The sequence below is a fragment of the Hippoglossus hippoglossus genome, chromosome 6, assembly GCF_009819705.1.
Source record: "Hippoglossus hippoglossus isolate fHipHip1 chromosome 6, fHipHip1.pri, whole genome shotgun sequence".
NCBI classification, from domain to species: Eukaryota; Metazoa; Chordata; class Actinopteri; order Pleuronectiformes; family Pleuronectidae; genus Hippoglossus; species Hippoglossus hippoglossus.
In genome coordinates, this window is record NC_047156.1 from 11083221 (window position 1) to 11104396 (window position 21176).

General features: G+C 42.1%; 2 long non-coding RNA genes across 2 annotated transcripts; both read right to left on the bottom strand.

Moving 5' to 3' along the window:
- Nucleotides 1-9377: 9377 nt before the first annotated feature.
- Nucleotides 9378-16256, bottom strand: LOC117762909. Its single transcript, XR_004614091.1, has 2 exons — nucleotides 15975-16256; nucleotides 9378-9947 (listed from the first exon to the last, which is right to left on the bottom strand). It is a non-coding gene; the product is annotated as an uncharacterized LOC117762909 (long non-coding RNA).
- Nucleotides 16257-18125: 1869 nt separating this feature from the next.
- On the bottom strand, nucleotides 18126-19910 carry LOC117762910. Its single transcript, XR_004614093.1, has 2 exons — nucleotides 19733-19910; nucleotides 18126-18375 (listed from the first exon to the last, which is right to left on the bottom strand). It is a non-coding gene; the product is annotated as an uncharacterized LOC117762910 (long non-coding RNA).
- Nucleotides 19911-21176: the final 1266 nt, after the last annotated feature.

Genomic DNA, 21176 nt, shown 5'->3' on the forward strand with positions numbered 1-21176 from the left:
GATGGATTCACTTTACAGTTACGAGGTACAGCGGTTAGAGAGGAAGCCATGTTCACTCCCTTATAAAGAGAGCTGTAAAAGCCCCTATTGAAAGCATCCAAAGGTCCATAAAACTGTTCATAAACTATTCAAGCCCCGACTCTTTTCTCTCTGTACTTAATCTGCTCACGCTCTGTGCAGCGTCACTGACCCTGAAAGGTTATTTCTCAGCAGGTGCACCTGACTTCCAGAACTGTTCTGACAGTTTGGACGTGGACCGTCTTTTTTATGCCCAGTCTTGACACATCCAGAGAAACCACAAAGGCCCACATTCCCACCATCAGCGCTGTCGCCTTCACCAGTGGTGTAAAGCAGCCAAGTGCATTCACCCGACAACCACGATCAAGTACAACTTTTTAGTTTTACAGTCCTGGAGTTTGTCTATTTTTACATCTCAGATGGAAATACACTATTTAATCCATTGCAATTATTTGACAGATGCACTGACTTGACAGGTGAATGTTTTACATGTTCTTCTAAGTTTAATAATTATGAAACTGCCTTAGTTTGGGACCTTTTTCAAGAAAAAAGTTGAGGACTTGTCACGTTTTAGATGTCGGAAAAATGATGAGTTATGGTTGTTCCACCACTCATGATTGGTTTTATAAATTGAACTTCTCATAAAATCTTAATTACTTTTCCAAGGCCAAAAGTTATTTAACAAAAAATAGCAACAATATTAACAATATTAATAAGTAAAGTACACATTTTAGATGAGACTATACAATTTTTCTATTTAACTGCATTTATATGCCGTTATATTACTGCAAAAATACTTCTATATTGTATGTATTTGGTTAATACTTCCATGCACTTTGTATTCTTATAATCATGGTATTATTACTTTTATGAAAGGAAAATCTTTGATTATTTTTCCAGCACTGGAACAACGGTTCAACCCTTAAACTGGGAACCACAGCATTAAAATACTTTACCAGTGAAGTAGTTAAATGAGGCTGTCTTTTACCAACTTCACTGACAAAATGCTGCTTATACACCAACTAACAATCTTATAATAACATTTAATAAGATCTAATGATGTCAACTAATTTACAGAGTTGATTTTCTGCAGAACCAGGAGTTTACTTCAGGTACTTTTAAGTACATTTTGCGGATAGTACTGTAGTAGTTTTATATTTTTGTACTGATACTTTTACTACCCCTGACTGCTGACCAATGATAGTTGGTATAGCTAATGGTTGGATGGCTGGATGGTTGGATGGATGGGTGGATTGATTGCCCTCTTTTACTTGAGTAAATGATCTGAGTACTCCCTCCACCACTGTCCATCTTCCTCTCCCTGCTCTTTGCACCGATGAACCTCTGAGCCCAGGCGGACCCAGGTATCCCCGGGCCTCCCCACGCCACTAACTGTCCACAGAGGCTGCTTAAGTATCCCTATCGGACCACAGTGGAGAGGAACAGCAGATTAACCATGATCCTATCCGCTCACCGCTAGCCCCTTCATTCGCTCCGTTACACCAGCATTTAAAAGGAGGAGGGGACGCCATTGAGGCCCGTGATATGAATCCCAGACGCAGGGACAAGAACAGAGCTTTCACCCCGTTTCACAGAAAAGACCCCTTTCTGGCACCCTCTAATCCTGGTTGCTACGGGCTTCTGGGTTCAATGGTGGACTCCCGTTGTGAGGGGACAAAGCCTCTCAGTCATGCGGCCATGGTTGCTAGGGGAGGCAGAATGTATGGGGAGGGACGGGCTGCCGTTGTCCCAGACGAAATGTCTCTCTTAAGGCGGCGGAGATGTGGTGATTGACAGGTGGCTACATGCTCCACTGCGGATCATCCGGGAGGTCTGGGGGGGCTTATATCTGTGACCGTGTGTGTGTGTGTGTGTGTGTCAGTTAGTGTGTGTGTGTGTGTGTGTGTGTGTGTGTGTGTGTGTGTGTGTGTGTGTGTGTGTGTGTGTGTGTGGGTGAACAGAAGGGTTGAGGGCATATAGCCAACAAGGTTTCTGCCATGATGAACGTGGCACTGATTATTACCTGTAGAGGGCGCTACCTCAGCTTTAAATAGATGATCAATCAAACTGTAATGATCTGTGTTGGTGTTTGACTCACATTACAGTCCCATTACAACTGTGTGGTAATACTCGAGAAAATAAACCCATTCAATCACTCATCTATGTGCAGAGTTCGATACTTCTTCATATTCATTTGCTGAATGGAGGTAAATCACGCCTCCATTTACTAAGTCTTCAAATTTTATACAATTTTTAATTTGTGTGTTTAGTTTCTTGATTTTTAATTGAAAAAGAAGTTGGGAATCCTTCAAAGATTTTAATCAATTCACTTTGAAAACATTAAATACTAATGTAATCCGAGTATGGATAAGTCTTTACACAGCTCTGCAGGTGATCTTTAAGTCAAAGTAGACCTACACATGTATTATCAGATAATGAACTCTAGCTATCAAATTAGATATGTCAATGCAGAAGCAGCATTTAATTTTTCCTGCTTGTTGTTTTGGAGCCAGTTTAAACTATATTTTAAATGCTGTTATTTCGTCCAATGGTTCCCAGTTAAGAGGTCGGGCCCCTGCAACGTGTTACAAAATAAATCTGAGGCAACATAATGTGATTATAATGGTGGAAAGAATGAAAAGCGTGTGTGTTCCTGTAAACATATTCATGTTTTTGACTTTTCTTTTATATTTGTTTGTGTGTGTGTGTGTGTGTGTGTGTGTGTGTGTGTGTGTGTGTGTGTGTGTGTGTGTGTGTGTGTGTGTGTGTGTGTGTGTGAAATAATGGATTATTTTACTTCTTTGTTAAAACAAAACAATTTATTTTAACGAAACCATCTGAGAAGTTTAGATGACAAATCTCTCTTGACATGTTATAACGGACTCTGATAAAAATATATTTTTTGTAAAGGATCACGAATCTAAAATAAAATAAAAACTAAATCGATTTATTTGTCATAAAACATAGTTAAAGCAAGTTTAAAAAGAAATCCTGGATCCACACCTTAATTAGCATTTTGCTAAAATTGGTTTTGTATTTTTTACGAAATAAACAATCAACAAACAAACAAACACACCTCATTGTCGGAGGTAAACAACACATCAACCAAGGTAAGACAGTCATATAACTCTATTTCATTTATAGCAACCGTTACAGTCAGATGTATGAATAAAAGCGTTTGGTATAAATGAGACACAGATAAAGTGCATGTTAATTCATCAGGATCATTTGAGCCTGTGGGTTTGTGTGTATCTGCATCTAAATGATGAGTGATATTCAGATTAGTGAGTCTCCTCCTCCGGTGTGGGAACCATCGCCCCGCCGGTCTCCAGACATCAGCCACCGCAGCTTCCTCTTCCAGGGCCACAGAGGTGAGAGGGAACAGACGTGGTAGGATGTGCGGATCTGAAGGGGTTCACACACAAACGCCCGTCTCCCCTCACACCGACGTCTGGGACTGTCTGGGTTCTGCTCTCCCAGACAGCGAGCCCTTCCACCCGTCAGATGCTGCTCACCCCCATCAGCCCCCTCACCCCCTTCTCCCCCTTGACCTTGACTCTGTCACCGTGGCCCTCCAGACAGTCGGGGGTCAAAGGGTAACACAGCAGCCGCACATCAGACACGGTTCGTGTCCCTTGTGTCCATATAAATGCTGAATGGTAAATCACCCTAAAGATCAAGCCTGTTGGAATGTGCCGTTGAATTCCTGGAGAGATGGACCCAAAGACCTCAGAGAAACCGTTAGAGACGACAGCGACTCGATATAAAGACTTTAAAATACAAGTGGTTAGATTTTATTTCCTCTGTGTCATCCTGCAGGAGCATGGATATTAGATAAAACAAGATAAAATGTGCATTTTTATCAACATTTCTGCAGCGATTGAAATATATCATCAGAATTTACTTCATTAAAAACAATCAGCTTCTGGTCGCATCATTTCCACGCAGCCATGACACATTTTACATTTCACCTTTGACTGCTGATTCACTCCGTCTGCAGCCAATCACAGGCGAGCATCCAGAATGTCATGACAGATATGTGTGAGAAGGAAACGGCTGCAGCCTCACGTGGCTTTTTGAAAAATGCCAACCCACAGTGTGCATGCTCTGATCCCACGTCTGACGTGAGCATGCGCACAGAGCTGAGTGTGTCTCAACGTGGGCTCATCCCTCTGTCTCTCGCACACACACACACACACACACACACACACACACACACACACACACACACACACACACACACACACACAAACACACGGTCTCTTCTACCTTTTGTCTTTGGATCAAGGGACAGAAATGCATTTCTGACTGGATTTTCTTCACCAAGACAAATATTGCCTCAGAGATCCCCCATCATTACTCCCACTTTTATTACATGAATGTATAAATAAGCTTATTTCTCTGCAAGACATTATGTAGGTTAACAAACCACTTCCCATAGGGTTTGATTTTATTTTGATCTACAGCACAATCTGAAGAGTGATGTGCAGCCATGTTGTCGGGGCAGTGGATTTATCTCACATTCTCACATTGAGTGATGCCTCCACATACATGGCAGACATGGACAGTGAAGTGCAAACATGACACACACACACACACACACACACACACACACACACACACACACACAAAGCTTTCTCTCCTTATTCACACACCCTGGAGAGGGCTCAGTTTAGTTCTATGCAGATAGACTTACCAAGCGTATAAATACCTCCAGTATTTTCCGGCATGTGCAGCATCAGGCTCTCTGCAGATTTGTCACAAAACATCAACCATCAACTGACACCAGCTGCTTTTCAACTCCTTGTCTCCAACAAGACGGCTGGATTTGGGTCTGTGAATAGGATTCCAGGTGTAATTTGATTCTAAATTAATAATAAATGAAATGGATCATTAAGCAGAAAATGTGGAATTATTAAAGCAACAGAATATGTTTGTTTTTTTTATTTGGAAATGCACATTTCTCTTTAAACACTGCAGGATGAGACAGAGAGGAGGGAGGAATTATAACCATTTGTTTTATGTGAATTAAAAAAAATATGATTCTGTCTTTCAATGTATTTGAATGAATTTACTTCAGTCATGTGACAGTTCACACTTCACAAGGTCACGTGTGATGTGGGTTTATCTCTTTTACAGCAACTCACGAATGATCATAAATAAGTAACAACAACTTTTTCCTCAAATCGGTTAAAACGAAAGTCAAAGCTCCTGTTGTTCGTTCAGTGGTGGAGGAAAAAAATATTTATAACACACACACACACACACACACACAATTGACGGCGCACACGGTATGAGGGATTAAGAATCATGCACTTTGTTTGTTTTTTCAGTCCTTCAAATTTAAAAACTTCTCTGTGTTTCTTCAGAATAAAAACGTCATAAAATCGATCTACTTACTTCTACAGCTCTTTTATTTTGAAATATTCTTTATATTTACCTGATCATGTTTGTGCATTAAGACGTGAACAGCATCTGGTCTCTCAGAGGACAGACTACATTACACTACATTACATTACATTACACTACATTACACTACATTATACTACTGTCAATTACGTGTGTTCCAGCGTGGGAACGAGCTGCAGCGAGGGGCGGGACGCGCCGCTCCCATCGCACCAATCACAGCTGCAAACACTGACACGAAGCCTCCAATAAAAGCACGTGTAAATGAACCTGAAGACAATTATTAAGCAACAGCAACGAAAAATGCATATTTTTATTAATGCAATGGATTTTTTAAAGCCCAAATTCGGTCCCGTTTAGCCACTAAAAAGAAAAATAAATATTTTTTTGGTCAAGTTTAAAGATTATTGATTTAATATCAGATATTGCAAATATTGAAATGTGTTATAGACCTAAACTAGCAAATATTTAGTTTCCCATAATTAGATTTATATTGGTTAAATCAAAACCAAAGAGCCAGTAAAACCTTAAAATGATTATTATAGGGAAAGTTTTACTGTAGTTTGATACAAAGCAGTATTTCCTAGAGATTTTGACATGTTGTTTTATTTTCATAAAGGTGAGTAAAATATAATTTTTTAATGGAAGTGCTTATGAGTTTGCCGGCAAATTTTATTCAGCTGCAAAAGTTGGTTCATCTGCTGCAGGGTCAGTTTCTACCTGCCGCTGCCCCTAAATACAGGGGGATACTCATACATTTCCAACTTCATTTGGGGCCTTTGATCCACACACAACAATTATATGCTGCAAAATAACATGAAACTATATTCAAATTCAGATTTTAATCAAATTTTAATTTAATCAAAACACATTACATTTACACTGCAGAGGATACAGTTACATAATAACAAATATGTACAAAACGGTATCAAATTAAGAAAATATAAGTAAACTTGAACATATAATCATGTAGATAAAGTCTATTATTACACTTTTAGGTGTAACAGTGACATGAAATCATGCAGGTTAAATTACTCTATAATATAGTGATATAAGATTGTCTAGTACAGCCGTATCAAGCTATTTTTACTAATGCCATTTTAATAAAGACCATCTTTCAGCTGGAAGCAACAAATTAAATAAAATCGGTATTGAAGCAGTGAGTCGATTTTTTTTCTTTCCAGTCTCTGTTTTGTAAACTTTGACTCTCTGAGAAACCCAGAAGAGTTTGGATCGAGCGCCAGGTCCTTGGACGAGGAACCATTTGATTATAAAGAGACCCACACTCTTTGCAAGGAGAAAGGGCCCCTTGTTATTTCAAACCAGCTCCTCTAACTTCCCAAAGTGCAGGGGCCCAGAGGCAGGGCTGAGGTGTGGGGGGATCGTGTGTGGGGAGTGTGTGTGTCTCCAGTAAAAGGCTGCGGAGCGACTCCTCTGAAGCTGCAGCGGGGCCGGCTGCACGGCGAGGAAGGACCTGCAGGATACATTAAATCAGCCTGATTAGGAGTTTAGGCGAGGGCAGGGCTGGGGTCTGACTGAAAGGCGGCCGTGCAGCCCTCGAGTGATACTATTCACATCCTGGGAGAAAGGTCAGTGTCAGAGGAGTTCACAGGCCCCATCTCCTTTCTTATGCTAAGGGATCATACCCATGGGCTCATTCAGAGACTGGAAAGGCATAAACAGCTCCTGCAGACTTTCCCTCCAAAATGTTTGGATTCCTCAACTCGTCGGCCGGCCTCAATGCTTCTCCCTCTTGCAGCTTCTGAAGTTTTGATATGAGATAATTGATCCTACCTTCAATCAATGTGATTTTACAACTTGTATCAAAGTCTAAATAATGTATTTTTTTATATAGTACTCCTCTCTAAACCAGAGGTAAAGGCGTGATGTTAAAAATAGATTTAATTTAGAATTTTCACGAGGTGAAGCGGCTGCTGTTTTCCTCTCTGCTGTTCCACTCACTGATTTTCTTTTTCCTGACAAGGTTTTATTAACCCCTTCTATACAAAGACTTCTTCATGCACTTCCCTGTACTTCTCTGAGTCTAGTGGTCACTGGGGAGTAGTCGGAAATCGCCACTTAATTAGCGGCCCTTGACCTTTGTCTCTGGCTCAGGCGGCTCCTGACCCCGGGCATCTCTCCGGCCTGTTTATTGTCCTCCGGGGGACTGTCCAGGTCGCGACCCCTGACCCCTGCTGACCTGCAGGGACTTTCCCCAACAGGTCCCTGACCAGCGACCCCGCCCCCTCGCACGACACTCGTCAAAAAGCAATCGTAAACTTAAGTGACTAATCCAGGCAATTACCCCCTGCAGGAGGATGATGGGATGCCGAAGCTGTCGTGATTACTTCTGGAGCTTTTTCTAATATTTGTCAGCAAACGGAAACATAAAGCACACATTTGCAGAGCGTACAGGGTAAATCCAACAGAATGTGAGACATTTCTTAATGATGAAAATCACGGCAGTGTAACAGTTTTTACAGAATCATTGGAACATTTGGGCTTTGGTTCCACTCCGGCTCTACAGAGGCTGATTTCACTAATTGGTTTCCATCCATCCAGAGAGGGGAACTAATCACCAAAATCAGCCTGTGTCGTGTTTGGATGGAAAAACATGCTGAGTCGTGGAGAGGCCTCCGTCAGTGACGTTTCCACCGCTGCACGGGCATGACTTCAGATTTAGAGGGAAAAAAGAGTTTGTTTAACATGCCGTTCACACTTAAGTGACTTATTCTATTTACATTTTAGTGCAACTTCCTGATTTCCTCACTTTTTTGGGATAATTGGTGTTCATGTTGGATGGACTACTATCCAGCAGCCACCTTTATTTTTGTTTTAATCTTAATTTCTCTCTCATGAGGAAAGGATTGTGCTTTTGTGCAACCTTATCTATCTATCTATCTATCTATCTATCTATCTATCTATCTATCTATCTATCTATCTAAAATTCCTACATTCTTGCACTCCAATGCATTAATGACCTGCCCTCTCTAGAAGATGACGATTTTGTTTTTACCATTTTATGTTTTATTTATTAACATTTTTACCGTTTAAAATACATGTTAAACCTCTACAATAAAACGACTTAACGATTTACACAGTGAAGACAGGGCTTTCATCTGTCACAGTATATTTGCAGCCCAGCCTTTCTATAGGGTGAACTGCTGCACTGTTGTAACTGCGTGTGTTTTTCATCTGTTTTCATGTAAAGAGACAGGAGAAAATAATCCCCTGCTGATCCTCAGCGTGTCCATCTGTTGTTTGACTCCGGACACAGATCAGTCGGACACTGATTGACGTCCGACTGACACCACGACAGACTGTAATCCCAAAACCTGATTAATCGTCAAAAACTGGGCCCTGATGCAGTGTAATAGATTTGGACTTAAAGGAAATAGGGTATACACATCCTTTATCCAGACCAAAAAAAACCTTCTTATTTCATTATAGTCTAGGCCTTTGCTTTTTTTTTTGCAAAGTGCAGCAGAAAATTTGCACAATGTGATTGTAAAATTACATTTACATTACATTTGCCTGATAAATAAAATATGAAGGCAATGAACAAAACCTTATTATATATTTTAATAGCGGTCAGGGTCATTCTGTCCATAGAATTTAGTGGCTGATGAACTTTTTCTTTCCCACACTGATTCAACACACGTCCCTCTGTCTGCTCCTCCTAATTAAAACTTAATGCGAGGTCATTCAAACACTTTCTCACATCATCCTTACACACACACGCACACACACAGACACACACACGCACACACACACACTAACACATGGATCTAAAAGAAGAAAAGGAGAAAAGGCCCCGCTGACTCTCACTTTGAAACATTTTGGAACTCATCTTCTCCATTTTCAAATCACTTTTAATTCATTTTTGAAGCTTAATAATAAAACTATAATAAATATATTTAAAAAAAAGCAAGACTATTACATAGGCATGATTTAGTTTGAATATTTTTTTATTTTGAAGCGTCATCAACATTAGTACATTTTAAACAATTTACTTTAATGCATTTATATAACTAATATTTGACTTTAGAAATATGAGAATAAGGAAATTACAATAAAACTATAATGAAAATGTGAATTAGCTATGAAAGTACTTATAAAACAGTGAATTATGTGGAAACAATTAAGGGTTTTTTATTTGCAGTTAATTTTTTTTTATAATTGTGTAATAATTAAATACAATTATTCATTAGTACAGCATTTTAAAATAAACTCTGTATTTCTAAGGATAGCAGTCATATTGAGCTACATTTCAGATTTACACAGCAAATCTTTTGTTTCTACACATGACTCCTCTTCTTCTTCTTCTTCTTCTTCTTCCTCTTCTTCTTCTTCTTCTTCATCTTCTTCTTCTTGCAGTGTTTCGTTGACAGTTAATCTCTCAGAGTTCCTGCTCTGGTGAGAGGCTCGACAAAATGTGATGACGACATTTGGTTGCGTTTGCTCCACGGTCTCCTGGTGCCAGAGCAGTTCCCTGCAGAGAGCAGAGCCTCACAGGTCCCGGCCTGAGGAGAGACGATGGAGGGAATCATTAGCATGAGAATCGAACTTCCATAAACTCCTCCACTGAGCATGGAATGTAAAAATATTTCACATTTTTCGGGCAGAAGAAAGGAAATGAAAGAAAGAAAGTTTCTCTATAGAATTAGATAGTGAACGTACATTTGTTTTGTCGAGGACTTAGTAATAATTAAAAGCTCTGTTTATAGAGGCTGCAAAGTGCTGAACAGTCAATAAAAACAGCAAACAGTTGCCGTAAAAGAGATTAAAACAAAAAACCAGAGGACCACAGGGTAAAAGAACATAAAAGAGTAAATGAACTCCTTCATAAAACTAACGTCATATAAAAGTGAGTCTATGGAGATACGTTTTAAGAACCAAGATATAAAATGCGAGGATAATTCTGCAGCGCAAAGCTCTTTGGTTATACCTAGTATTGATGAGTGTTTTGACAGCAGTGAATTTGCAGTTGTGCATGATTTTTTGGAAGTTTTGTGCACCAGAAATCGCAGCCACTGTTTAAGAAAAACAAACTTCCTTTTCATGCCCTGTAAAAATAGGCCCCTGTGCGCTGCGTGTTGTTCTTCTCTCCCATTTTCAGGCTGTATGCATGGAGGGATCTTGAGGCTTTTATCCCCACGGGGAACCGGCCCAAACTCTTTCTCTGTCAATTTTCACCCACTCCCCAATTCAGACGAGCCTTTTCTCCCACCAACCCCACAATGAAGGATTTGTCCTCGTTCTCTTTGTCCACCTCTGATATCTTTTTTTTGACTGCTCCCTCTCTGCAGACGGCATGCAGCGTATGCAAATACACGCTCTTTTATTCGCGGGACCCCTCCCCTGAATGAATGCAACCTTAAATGAGGCCACACTTTTCACACATTTACAGAGGGGCATGGAAACATGCACATATTACAATCAGTGGATTTGCATGCCCACTCTGACACGCAGTCACTCAAACATCTGACCATTTTAAAAATGAGCAGACACAGGACTGTATGGCTGATATGGTTATTTTGTCTGTGTCTTTACGGGTCATTTATCCAAAACTACTTGACAACAGAAAAATAAAAATCACATGAAGCTAAATTCAAGATCTTTATATATTCCAGTATTATCCACAATTAATCCTATAAACAGCTAGTTTTTTTTTGCTGCTCCTTGGAGGTTACGACTTTGTTTGTTTTGCCATTTAATTGAGACTAAAGACAATGTTTATTTTATATTTTAGTGCTCCCTATAACATTTTTTTTTTCAGGCTTAACTGTTGAGTTAAATGTCCTTTGGTTCTGCTGACTTCTGTTTGAAAAGGCTTGAGACTTGATTTGTAGAAGTTGAGGAACTGGACAAAGCCCTTTGTTTGCAAAGCTTCCGAAGAAGTTATGTTCTTTTCTGTTTCACCACACTGAAGCAATGTTTAGTGTCTGATAATGCCACAATACACACACACACACACACACACACACACACAATGGGCATTCAGATGTGTAGGATGAGGCTGAGAAATGAGACAGAAGTAGCGAGCGCACTGATGAGGAGGTGTGGACTGTGTAACTCCAAAGGTTGGATGAGTTACAACGGCGTCTGATGAACATAAAGCGCAGCTAACTTTCCCAAGCTGGCCCGTGCCATCTGTGTGTGTGTGTGTGTGTGTGTGTGTGTGTGTGTGTGTGTGTGTGTGTGTGTGTGTGTGTGTGTGTGTGTGTGTGTGTGTGTGTGTGTGGCGGGGGGTTGACGTCTGCTGGACAGCCCTGACAGTTCGGCCTTTTCAGTCGTACATTACTGAGCCGGCCGGCCTCTTTCCCATAGCAACCCTAACAGAGGTCAAAGGCTATGTATCCCCCCCCCCTCCACCCTTCCACCCACCACCACCCCCCCTCTCTTGTACTCCGGGGTGGCCACAGACGCTCTTAACTCGTTGACCGGTCGCAGACAGAGCGGCTACACCCATGAACTTGAACTTGTCACGTGAACGATGGAGTTGCACATGCTGACGATGGTGATGATGATGATGATGAGAAGAATATAACTTGGACTTTTCTTCTTTTATTCACCTTTTCACTTTTCTCACCCTGGTTCTGAATTCATCTACTACACCATAGAATGCAACAACAACAAAAAAAAAAAAGGTCACACCAAGGATTCCCCACCTAATTCTGCTCACCCCAGAACCTCATCTCCTCCTGATATGATTACAAAGGCCGACTGTATTAAAGGCTCAGTCACCTAATTCTCCTCTACTTTTATTGGAGCGTACAGGACCCCTACTCAGGGACGCCACGGCCAACAGACGTAATCTGAAAAGCCTGGGATGCAGAAACTTCTCTCCATCTTCCTCTAAGATACTTAACATCGGGCTTTGTGCTAGATTAGTCTCGGCCAAAGTTGCATTAAAGAGCCCAGATGAGCCTCGCTTGACCCACATTGGAACTCATCCAAGACTATAGGTGGCCTGTGAGCCGGGCTTTATATATATATATATATATATCACAGCAGAGCCGTTAAAACATTAATAGTGTCCACACATAGTGAGGAGAATCCAAAGAGGTAACCCAGGAGCTATATGGTATTAACATTTTATCGCTACTATGGCTATGCTGCTGCACCCGCACAGAAAAGGAAGTGAGCGCCGGCTGCTGTCACTTCATCATGTCACATATTATAATTTCCTTGCTCTGAAAATCCCACACAGCAAAAAAAAAAAAAAAGCAATACATAGTTAATAATGAATAACAGGAGGAAAGAGAGAAGAAAGAAAGGGAAAGGTAATCATCTCCATTCTCTGGAGGGGAAATACATTTTCTCAGTCAAATTCAAAGTTATGTACATGAAGGAGGAGATTGAGGATTCGAAAGACTGAATGTTTAAGTCACTGTATCTACAGTGTGCGGAGAGAGAGAGAGAGAGAGAGAGAGAGAGAGAGAGAGAGAGAGAGAGAGAGAGAGAGAGAGAGGGAGAGAGAGAGAGAGAGAGAGAGGGAGAGAGAGAGAGAGAGAGGGAGAGATAGTCAGGGACGCTCAAATCCTAAATCCTCCTGACACGGTGTCGGAGCCGATGACCTCTCTGTCCAGCCTCCCTGCTTTCAGACCCAAAACTCTTTGTTTCAGATCAGATTAAAACCAGACTCTTAAGCAGGTTCACAGATCAAAAATCAAGATGATTTCATTCTGTCTTCTCCCTCGTTGTCGTTTGAGATCACTTCCCTCACCGTACTGCAAAAAGTGAGAATTACAGATCTCAGTAGGAAATCATCAGATGAATAAATGTGTGCGTGTCACTCGTCTTCTCATTCTCCAAACACAAGCGAACACGACTGCTCTCGTGTGAGACGCCGTGAGGATGAATACATTTCCCTGACAAATTTGCGTCAGTCGCCGCCTCTTTTTGACCACGCTGCCTGTGTCGCCTGCTGCAGCTCTCACATGCAGCAGCACACCAACCTCCCCCCGTACTCTTACCAAACACACACACACACACACACACACACACACACAGTCCGCCTTGCCCAGCTCCGCGTGGCTGCGAATAGCTACGGCATGGCACTGCTCAAGCTAACACACGCTAATGCTAACACTGGTGGCCCAAACATGGCTGCCCACACCTGCCTCCTCGAGCATCCATCTGCCACCACCCTTTTCTTCACGAGACAAACATTTTTAGTTTTGCTCTTTTAACAATTTACGAAACAGCTCTGACCACGATGTGGAACAAACAGACTGAAGCACGGAGCGAGCTCCAGCTTCATTTCCCCGCCTTCACCTTGCTTTCTCTCCTCTGTCAAATCTGCCCGAAGCAATGCGCCGTATATCACAGATGAGCAGCACAAATGCAGTTATGCAGACACCTTGGAGTCTTTCATGTGAATACAGATAGGGAATCGTCTTTTGACATATCTGGTGAAGGCACATGTACAGTACGAAGCTCATTAATAACCATTATCCAGGGGTTACATCATTCAGCTTGTTAGGCACACCCATCGCCTTAGCTGAGTCATTCGCGGCGATGCACCGTGCTGCCAACTGTCCTGTGAGATGTTCACGATGTGTGTGTTTTATTACGACCTGAGAGAGACACAGATGTGTGGATTTTATCTGCATGAAGGAAACAATGCATGCAGCGACTAAACTGAGTACACAGCTGATGACGGGGACAGTGTTTAAGGTTTAAATTCTAAATAAAACCAGACTAGAGCGTAAAATAGATATGTGAAAATACATGAATAGGATGTTGATTTAACGTTGCCTCACACTTCGGACACAATCCAACAGCAGGAGCGTGATCCGCTCTGTGACAGGGTGCATGCAGGCTTGAGCTTCTCTATGCATATCATGTGTGAATGCATCTCTAATGCCACTGCAATCACTCTCATTTAGCAGGGGGAAAAAATCAGCATCTCCATGTCTTTCAGACATGCAGCAGAGGCTGAATAGACTAATGAACAGTCAGGTGGCACTCCAGGGCCTGGACCCCCCCCCCCCCCCCCCATCACACACACATATCAAACACACATACACTTGCACACACATTAAAACTCAGCGGCTCGCCCGACCCCGGTGATCCGCGCGACAGTCTAATGTCTCAGGCATCTGCTCATGTCTAGTCTGGAGGGTCTTTCCCACCCTGCCCCCCAGCTCAGGCCCCGCCGCAGCACCAGCACCCACAATGGTGGGAAAGCGGGTTTTTTCGGGGAGGGCTAAACAGCTATTGAGGGGGTGGGGGTGTGGAGTTGGGGAGAGAGAGGGTCTGAATGATAATGTGAAAACGCACGGTGCTGTTCATTAACACACAATCACTGCAGCTGCACATGTTGGCCCTGGACACACACACTCACGTGTCTCGCGTTTCTGCTCCAGGTTCGTGCCAGAGACACCGGGGGTACAGGACAGCAGCTCTGCGCCAACGTTAGGGAGCATACACTCAGGGACTGTGTGTGTGTGTGTGTGTGTGTGTGTGTGTGTGTGTGTGTGTGTGTGTGTGTGTGTGTGTGTGTGTGTGTGTGTGTGTGTGTGTGTGTGAGAGGTTATAGGGATGAAGCAGGCAAAGATTTGGAGTCTCGATATTTGGCGGCCTCGGTTTGCCCTTGTCAGAGTTTGGCAGAATGTGACATTTTTACGTCGGTGGAGTGAGTCCGAGGTTTTTTCAGTCTGTGTGTCAAATACAGTTCCTCATCACGTGTGCAGCTGCTAGCAGCACAACGACATCGCAGAGGAGTCGTAATCAATATTAAACGGCTGGGACCGAATGTCTAAAATGACGAGATCCAACATGAAGTCAGCGTATGTGCAGTTATGTAGCTTTAACAATTTGTAATTTGATTTACTGGGGCACCTCTGAGCCGCGGACACACACACACACACAATCAAATACAATGAAAACTGCAACATTTCACTACGTAAAAGTGCTAGTATTCGGTTGTGATATTATTACACACAAGGAGGAACTTAATTGCACCTAAGATCGTAACGGTTCTTAAGATACTGTACAAAATATCTTCGTGTGAATTTCATCACATTTCAAACAGTTCTGTGTTAATCGACGAGCTTCGTCAGGCGGAGCCGCGGCGCACACCGCTGCCTGGCGTGCACCAGGGAGTAAAGAAGCACCATGACAAGAGAGGATGGCAGGTTTCCCTCAACCAGTGCCAGCTCATTAATTTTGTTTGCTACCCAGCCCCCCCACCCCACCTGCCTCTCACCCCTTACCACCAACCACCGTTACTCACCCACCACCAACCCCCCCCCCCCCCCCCCCCCCCCCTCGCATCACCCCTTAACTGCTAATTAGCAGGAGCAGAAGATAGAGAAAAGGGAGAGGCCATGTGTGACTGGGGAGGAAATGGGAAACTCTTCTTCTTCCCCTCATCCTTTCTCCTGCTCCCTCCCCCCTTCCAATCACGCGCACACACACACACACACACACACACACACACACACACACACACACACACACACACACACACACTCCCCCACCTCCTGCCCACCAACCCTATTACCACTAGTACCCAACAGGAAAACCATGATGCAGCTCACCTACTATGCCAGCCCCAGCCATTTTAGGTGTCGCGGCAACATCTCCCAAGATGGCTCCTCTGAGCGCGCCCGTTCTCCGGGGATCCGGCGAGGGGCTTTCTCCGCCTCCTCCTGGCACGGGCAAAGTGTCCCCCCGTTGGCGGTGCAGATGGCATTAGAGGCTGTGGGGCAAAAAGGGTGATGAGGGAGGAGGAGGTGGCGATGTCGGCATGACCGCGTTTTTCCTCCCCGCTTTCCTGGTTTTCTTTAAGGAGGGTTTTTAGGAACACGCCAACCTCCCGAAAACCTACGAAAGGGAAGACAAAAGAGAAAATAAAACGTGAAAAGGACATTTCAGACTTTTACTTGTTATTATAGTTGAACACAGACGTATGATCGTGTGATTTTCAGCTAGATCACAAAACTTTTAAATCTTTGCAGGTCTCCTTCGTGTACATGGGTGTGTGTGTTTTTGCCACAGTAAAACGCATTAGAAGAATTGCACATGTGCACATGTTGAAACAAGGACACCTCGCGCCATCATATAAATAAAGTCTTAAGTGCTTTTCCCTCCCATTCATTACGGAGGCATGTGACAGGGAGGGCTCAGGAAAAGACTTCGACCTCGGCCTTTTCACATATCCAATATCTCGCAGTGAAACGAAGCAATTAGCCCGGTTTGACAGAGAGCTCCGCCGCAATAGCTAGTTAACAGAGTGAAAGAAAACTCTCATCTCACTTTGGTGCTCTTTAGGCTTTAGTGGCATTCTCCGGGCTGAGCGTCTGCGCCGCACAAGCGCTGAAGTGCCAGGTTGAAAGGTTCGGCTCCCGTCTACAGGATGGCCCCGGCCTTCTCATTGAGGCGACACACAATGTCTCCCAGAGGCGCAGGGACTCGGTGCAGCTTTAAACACAGACGCCAAGTGTTTTTTTTAACCCTGTGTTATGTAGGGTGCTACACCACTCAACTGCATTATTAGTCGTCCTGGAGACACTAGTGTGCGGACAAAGCGTTAGCTTCCCTTTTCTCTCATCTGTAAACAAAGTCTCTCGAGAGAAATCTAAAATCTGTTCCCATTGTTTTTCAATGGATGGAAAATACTCCCCTTAGAATTAAGGGGAAATTTATTTAACTATAGGCTGTAAAAAAAAAAGTATTTAGTATTTACAGGAGAATAGACGAGTCAGTGTGAGAGAAAACCTGGTGGACATCACGACATCACATCTTAAATGTCACCAGGAGGGACGAGAGGGGACGAGAGGGGACGAGGCCTTTTGAACACAAAACATTTCAACATCTCACACAGGCGTAAACAATAAAATCAATGATGGCTGAGTTCCATTTAGCAGCTTCAGTTTCTGGGCCCTGGTGTACTGCATGCAGCCTCGCTGTCATGGCGGCCTGGCACACTTAAATAGATCGAAGCTATCGTTAAAAACCAACATGTCTGCTGTGATTAAGGCCTATTGCTGCTGAACAGATGTGGATATTAACCAGGTTATTAGACTTTTTTCACATAATAACAGCAAAATATTCTCAGACGATGTTTCTAAATCTCAGGTCCTATCCCTTGGAATGGAAAAAGTTTTGGACAGTGCTATTTTCCTCCACCCACTGGGCGACCTGTTTAACATTCAGCACCATGAGGGTCTGAATGGACAGAACCACCATGACCAGCCTGAAACAGGCCCAGTTACTCACTGTGGACCCTCACAGGCCATTCACACAGCTTGAAAATAAACACCAGTAAGATTAAAAGAGCACAAGACAATAAATGAGAAGCTGGGTGAGATTTAAACTCCGTCTTTCCACCATGAAATTACAAAAAAAAGAAATTAACTTTTATTTATAAGAATTTGGGATTTCTTTACAAAAAAAACACTATCACACGTCTCCAGGGCAGAATGTGATTAACACACTTAAGAAAAAAACGTTTTTATGCAAAGGAAAAGCTCTGCAAACTATTACACTGCTTATAAATCTGCCATCTACTCAAAGTTTATGCCTATTATAAAAGAAAAAAGAAATATTATCATGCTATGTCAAATATTTCCACACCAGGTTTGACCATACATACGTTTGAGGCCATTTAAAATTATTTTCATGCTCATTTTCTTTACAAATTTTCAAAATAAAATAAAGAAAAAAAACATTTTCTTACCTTTTTGTGGTGAAAGCGAAGATCCACCTCGTTGGGTTTAAAGCCTGAAGGGTCCTCTCTCCCTCTCTCTCCCCTTCTCTCTCTCTCTCTCTCTCTCTCTCTCTGTCTCTCTCTCCTTTTCACAACGTTTTACGGAAGTCATTTCTACTTTCGGTTATCTAGCTTTATGACAGGTATTTAACACTCATACAGCTAGATAACCAAAGACAAAAACAGACCTCCCCTCACTCTGTGCACCGACGTGATGCTGCAGGCGTCATCTGGAGAGAGGTGAACACACATGAGCAGGCCTAGAATAAAACATTAAATCTAATACAGCATCGTGTTGAAAGACACTGATAACAACTGAAACACTGAAAATATTCATTACAATTATTAAGAGTCAGGATAGAAACACATGTGCTTCTGGTTTAGCTTCAAATGAACGTTCAAGTCGCTGGTTAAGGCCTGATAACTGTCGACCTAAATATATTTTTACATTTGTCTAAAATTAGCTTTATTCAAAAAGCCTCCTTCATAATATTATTATTGTCATAGAATAGAAATGCTATTTTGCATTTATTGGTAAACATTTGTGTGTTTGTGTGTGGGGCCTGTAGCTTCTGCATTAGCATCTGACATCCAGGTGCATTTTATTAAAGAAAAAATATAACATAATAAAATGTAAGTTACAAAGAAAAAAAAAGTGTCAAACTCCAAATTTGAAATATAACAGAGGCCAGTCACATTGAACGTGTTAAAGCTGCACTGACAAACACCCACCTGCACTCTCCACCAACACACAGCTTACCTTCTCTGCAGCGTTATCCCTTAACATTTTAACACCCTGCATGTGACATTCAGAGAAATATTAAATAACTAACACTAACCTCCAATGGGATTTTCTACAATTAAAGACGTGTTAACACTAGGAATGAACGACTGGTGGTGTTTTATAACGTTAAAATGTCCATAAATTGTTTTAAAATTCATAAGAATGCACATTTAAGCTGTTATAAGAGGCTAAATTTAGATAACAGCCTGTTTTGTAATTAAAGGCCTGAAAGAAATGACCATGACCCTGAGACCACGCTGAGTAAAGACACGTCTCGTTGATGCAGCAGGTTCACTGATGCTCCTCTTTTATTCTTTCTTCTTCTTTTTTTTTAATCTACTGAATCTAAATTAAGCAGCAGCTTTTTTTTTTTAAGATGCTTTAATTTCTCATTGGCTCTTTAAAGCTCCTGGGGGGGCAACGAATCCCCACTTTTAATGAGAGTTGTGATTGGCCTACTTCTTCTTCTTCTTCTTCTTCTTCTAAAACTGGACTATTATTCCACATCACGGGGATTATCCGCACGAGCTATTACAGGAACCAATTTGCTCCTGTAGTCAGACTGTTACAGGCCGAGGAGCTGCTGTACAATAATAATATTGTGCTACTTTATGGAATAAGGTTTTTTTATGGTCTGTTCAGGGGCCAAATCACCTTTAGATTGGAATTAAATGCAAGAAATAAATATGGTTAAATAAACTAAAAATGCAAACATGCAATGCTAAAAATAAAATGTGCATGAGACACATGAAAATGCAACGTTGTCCGTGCGCGTCCTTCCTGTGGCCGTGCACGTTTCTTACCTGTTTCCAGGATAAAAGGGTCCTGAACTTCAGCTGCTGGTGGATCTCTGCAGATGCTGGATGTTGGACTCTGTGGAACAGTGGAGATGTTCTTCCTCCTCGCTCCTGCTGCTCCTCTTTCTCGCTCCTGCTCCATCCTCGCTCCTGCAGCCTCTGCCTCTCCTCCAGCTCGCGCGCCTCCTCCACTGTCACACAGCCCGCTCCCGCACTGACGTCATACCGCGACCAGGGGGCGGCGGACTGACCAATCACAGCGTCCGCCCGGCACCAGAGGTTGTCCGCGCTCCGCGAGACCTCTCACTCTGACTTATTTTCTCAGACTTTTCTTTTTTTTCCCTTCTTTTAATTATTGATTTCTTCACCACTGCTAAACTAGGCCTTCACATTTACTACTGCTGCCCGGCCCGGATCTAGAAGCGGGCACCCAATCGGTCCACTTTAACTTTGAATCTACTAATCATGTTTATTTCATACGCCCCGTCATAACCTACTGATTTCTGAATGGCTGGTTGGACATAGAGCTGGGTTTTAAAAATGTATCCCCTGATTAAAATGTAAAATGCCTTTTAAATGATCTGATATCGATTCATAAAAAGGTCGGATTGATCTTTTAATATTGTGACGCGTTCTTTAAAACTTGGAAAAAGGCTCATCACTAAGTCCACCGTGTGAAGGTGCCCAGCCCAAATCTCTAATCGCCCCCCCCCCTATCTGAGCAGCCTAGATCCGGGCCTGACAGCTGCTGCTGATACTAATAACGACTTGTATGTGCAGGAATAACTTCCACATAATAACTTGACTTAAAAGCAAATTGCTCACCCTTATGTGTGTTTGTGTCGCCTCAGTCTCTGGTTTGTGTTCATTTACAAAACCATTGTGGGTAAAAATAGTATTTATCTCTTCTTTTAATCTGGAATTATGGAAGTCATGATTTTTTCAATTTCAAAACCTTGTAACGTTGAATGAGTTTAAAACTCTGCAGAGTGTTTTATATGATCAGGTTTTTAAAGTCATTTATCTATGTGTTTATCTGTTTGGTAGCTTTTACTGTTGAAACCGTTGCTGCTGTTTTTGGCCTGGTCTCCTTTATAAAAGTGATTTTTAATCTCAATGGGACAAACCTGGTTAAATAAAGACTAATAAATAAATAGACAATAATGACCTAGCCTTTTTTTTAAATCATCAACTAAACAATCTCATCTGAACAGTTCAAATTTATTATATTTTTTAGCAGTCATCCATGTTGGTTTAAAAGTTGAGACTGACAATTTGTCATTGACCTTGAACAGTTGACAAAACAATGTAATCTCAGTGATGATCATCATTTTTTTGTATTTCTCTTTGTTTGTTGGTTTATTTGGTAGCAGGATTATAAAAAAACTAATTTCCCACCAATTTCTGTAAATTCTGTTGCGGATGTGGATCAAGGAAAAGGTCTAAGAAT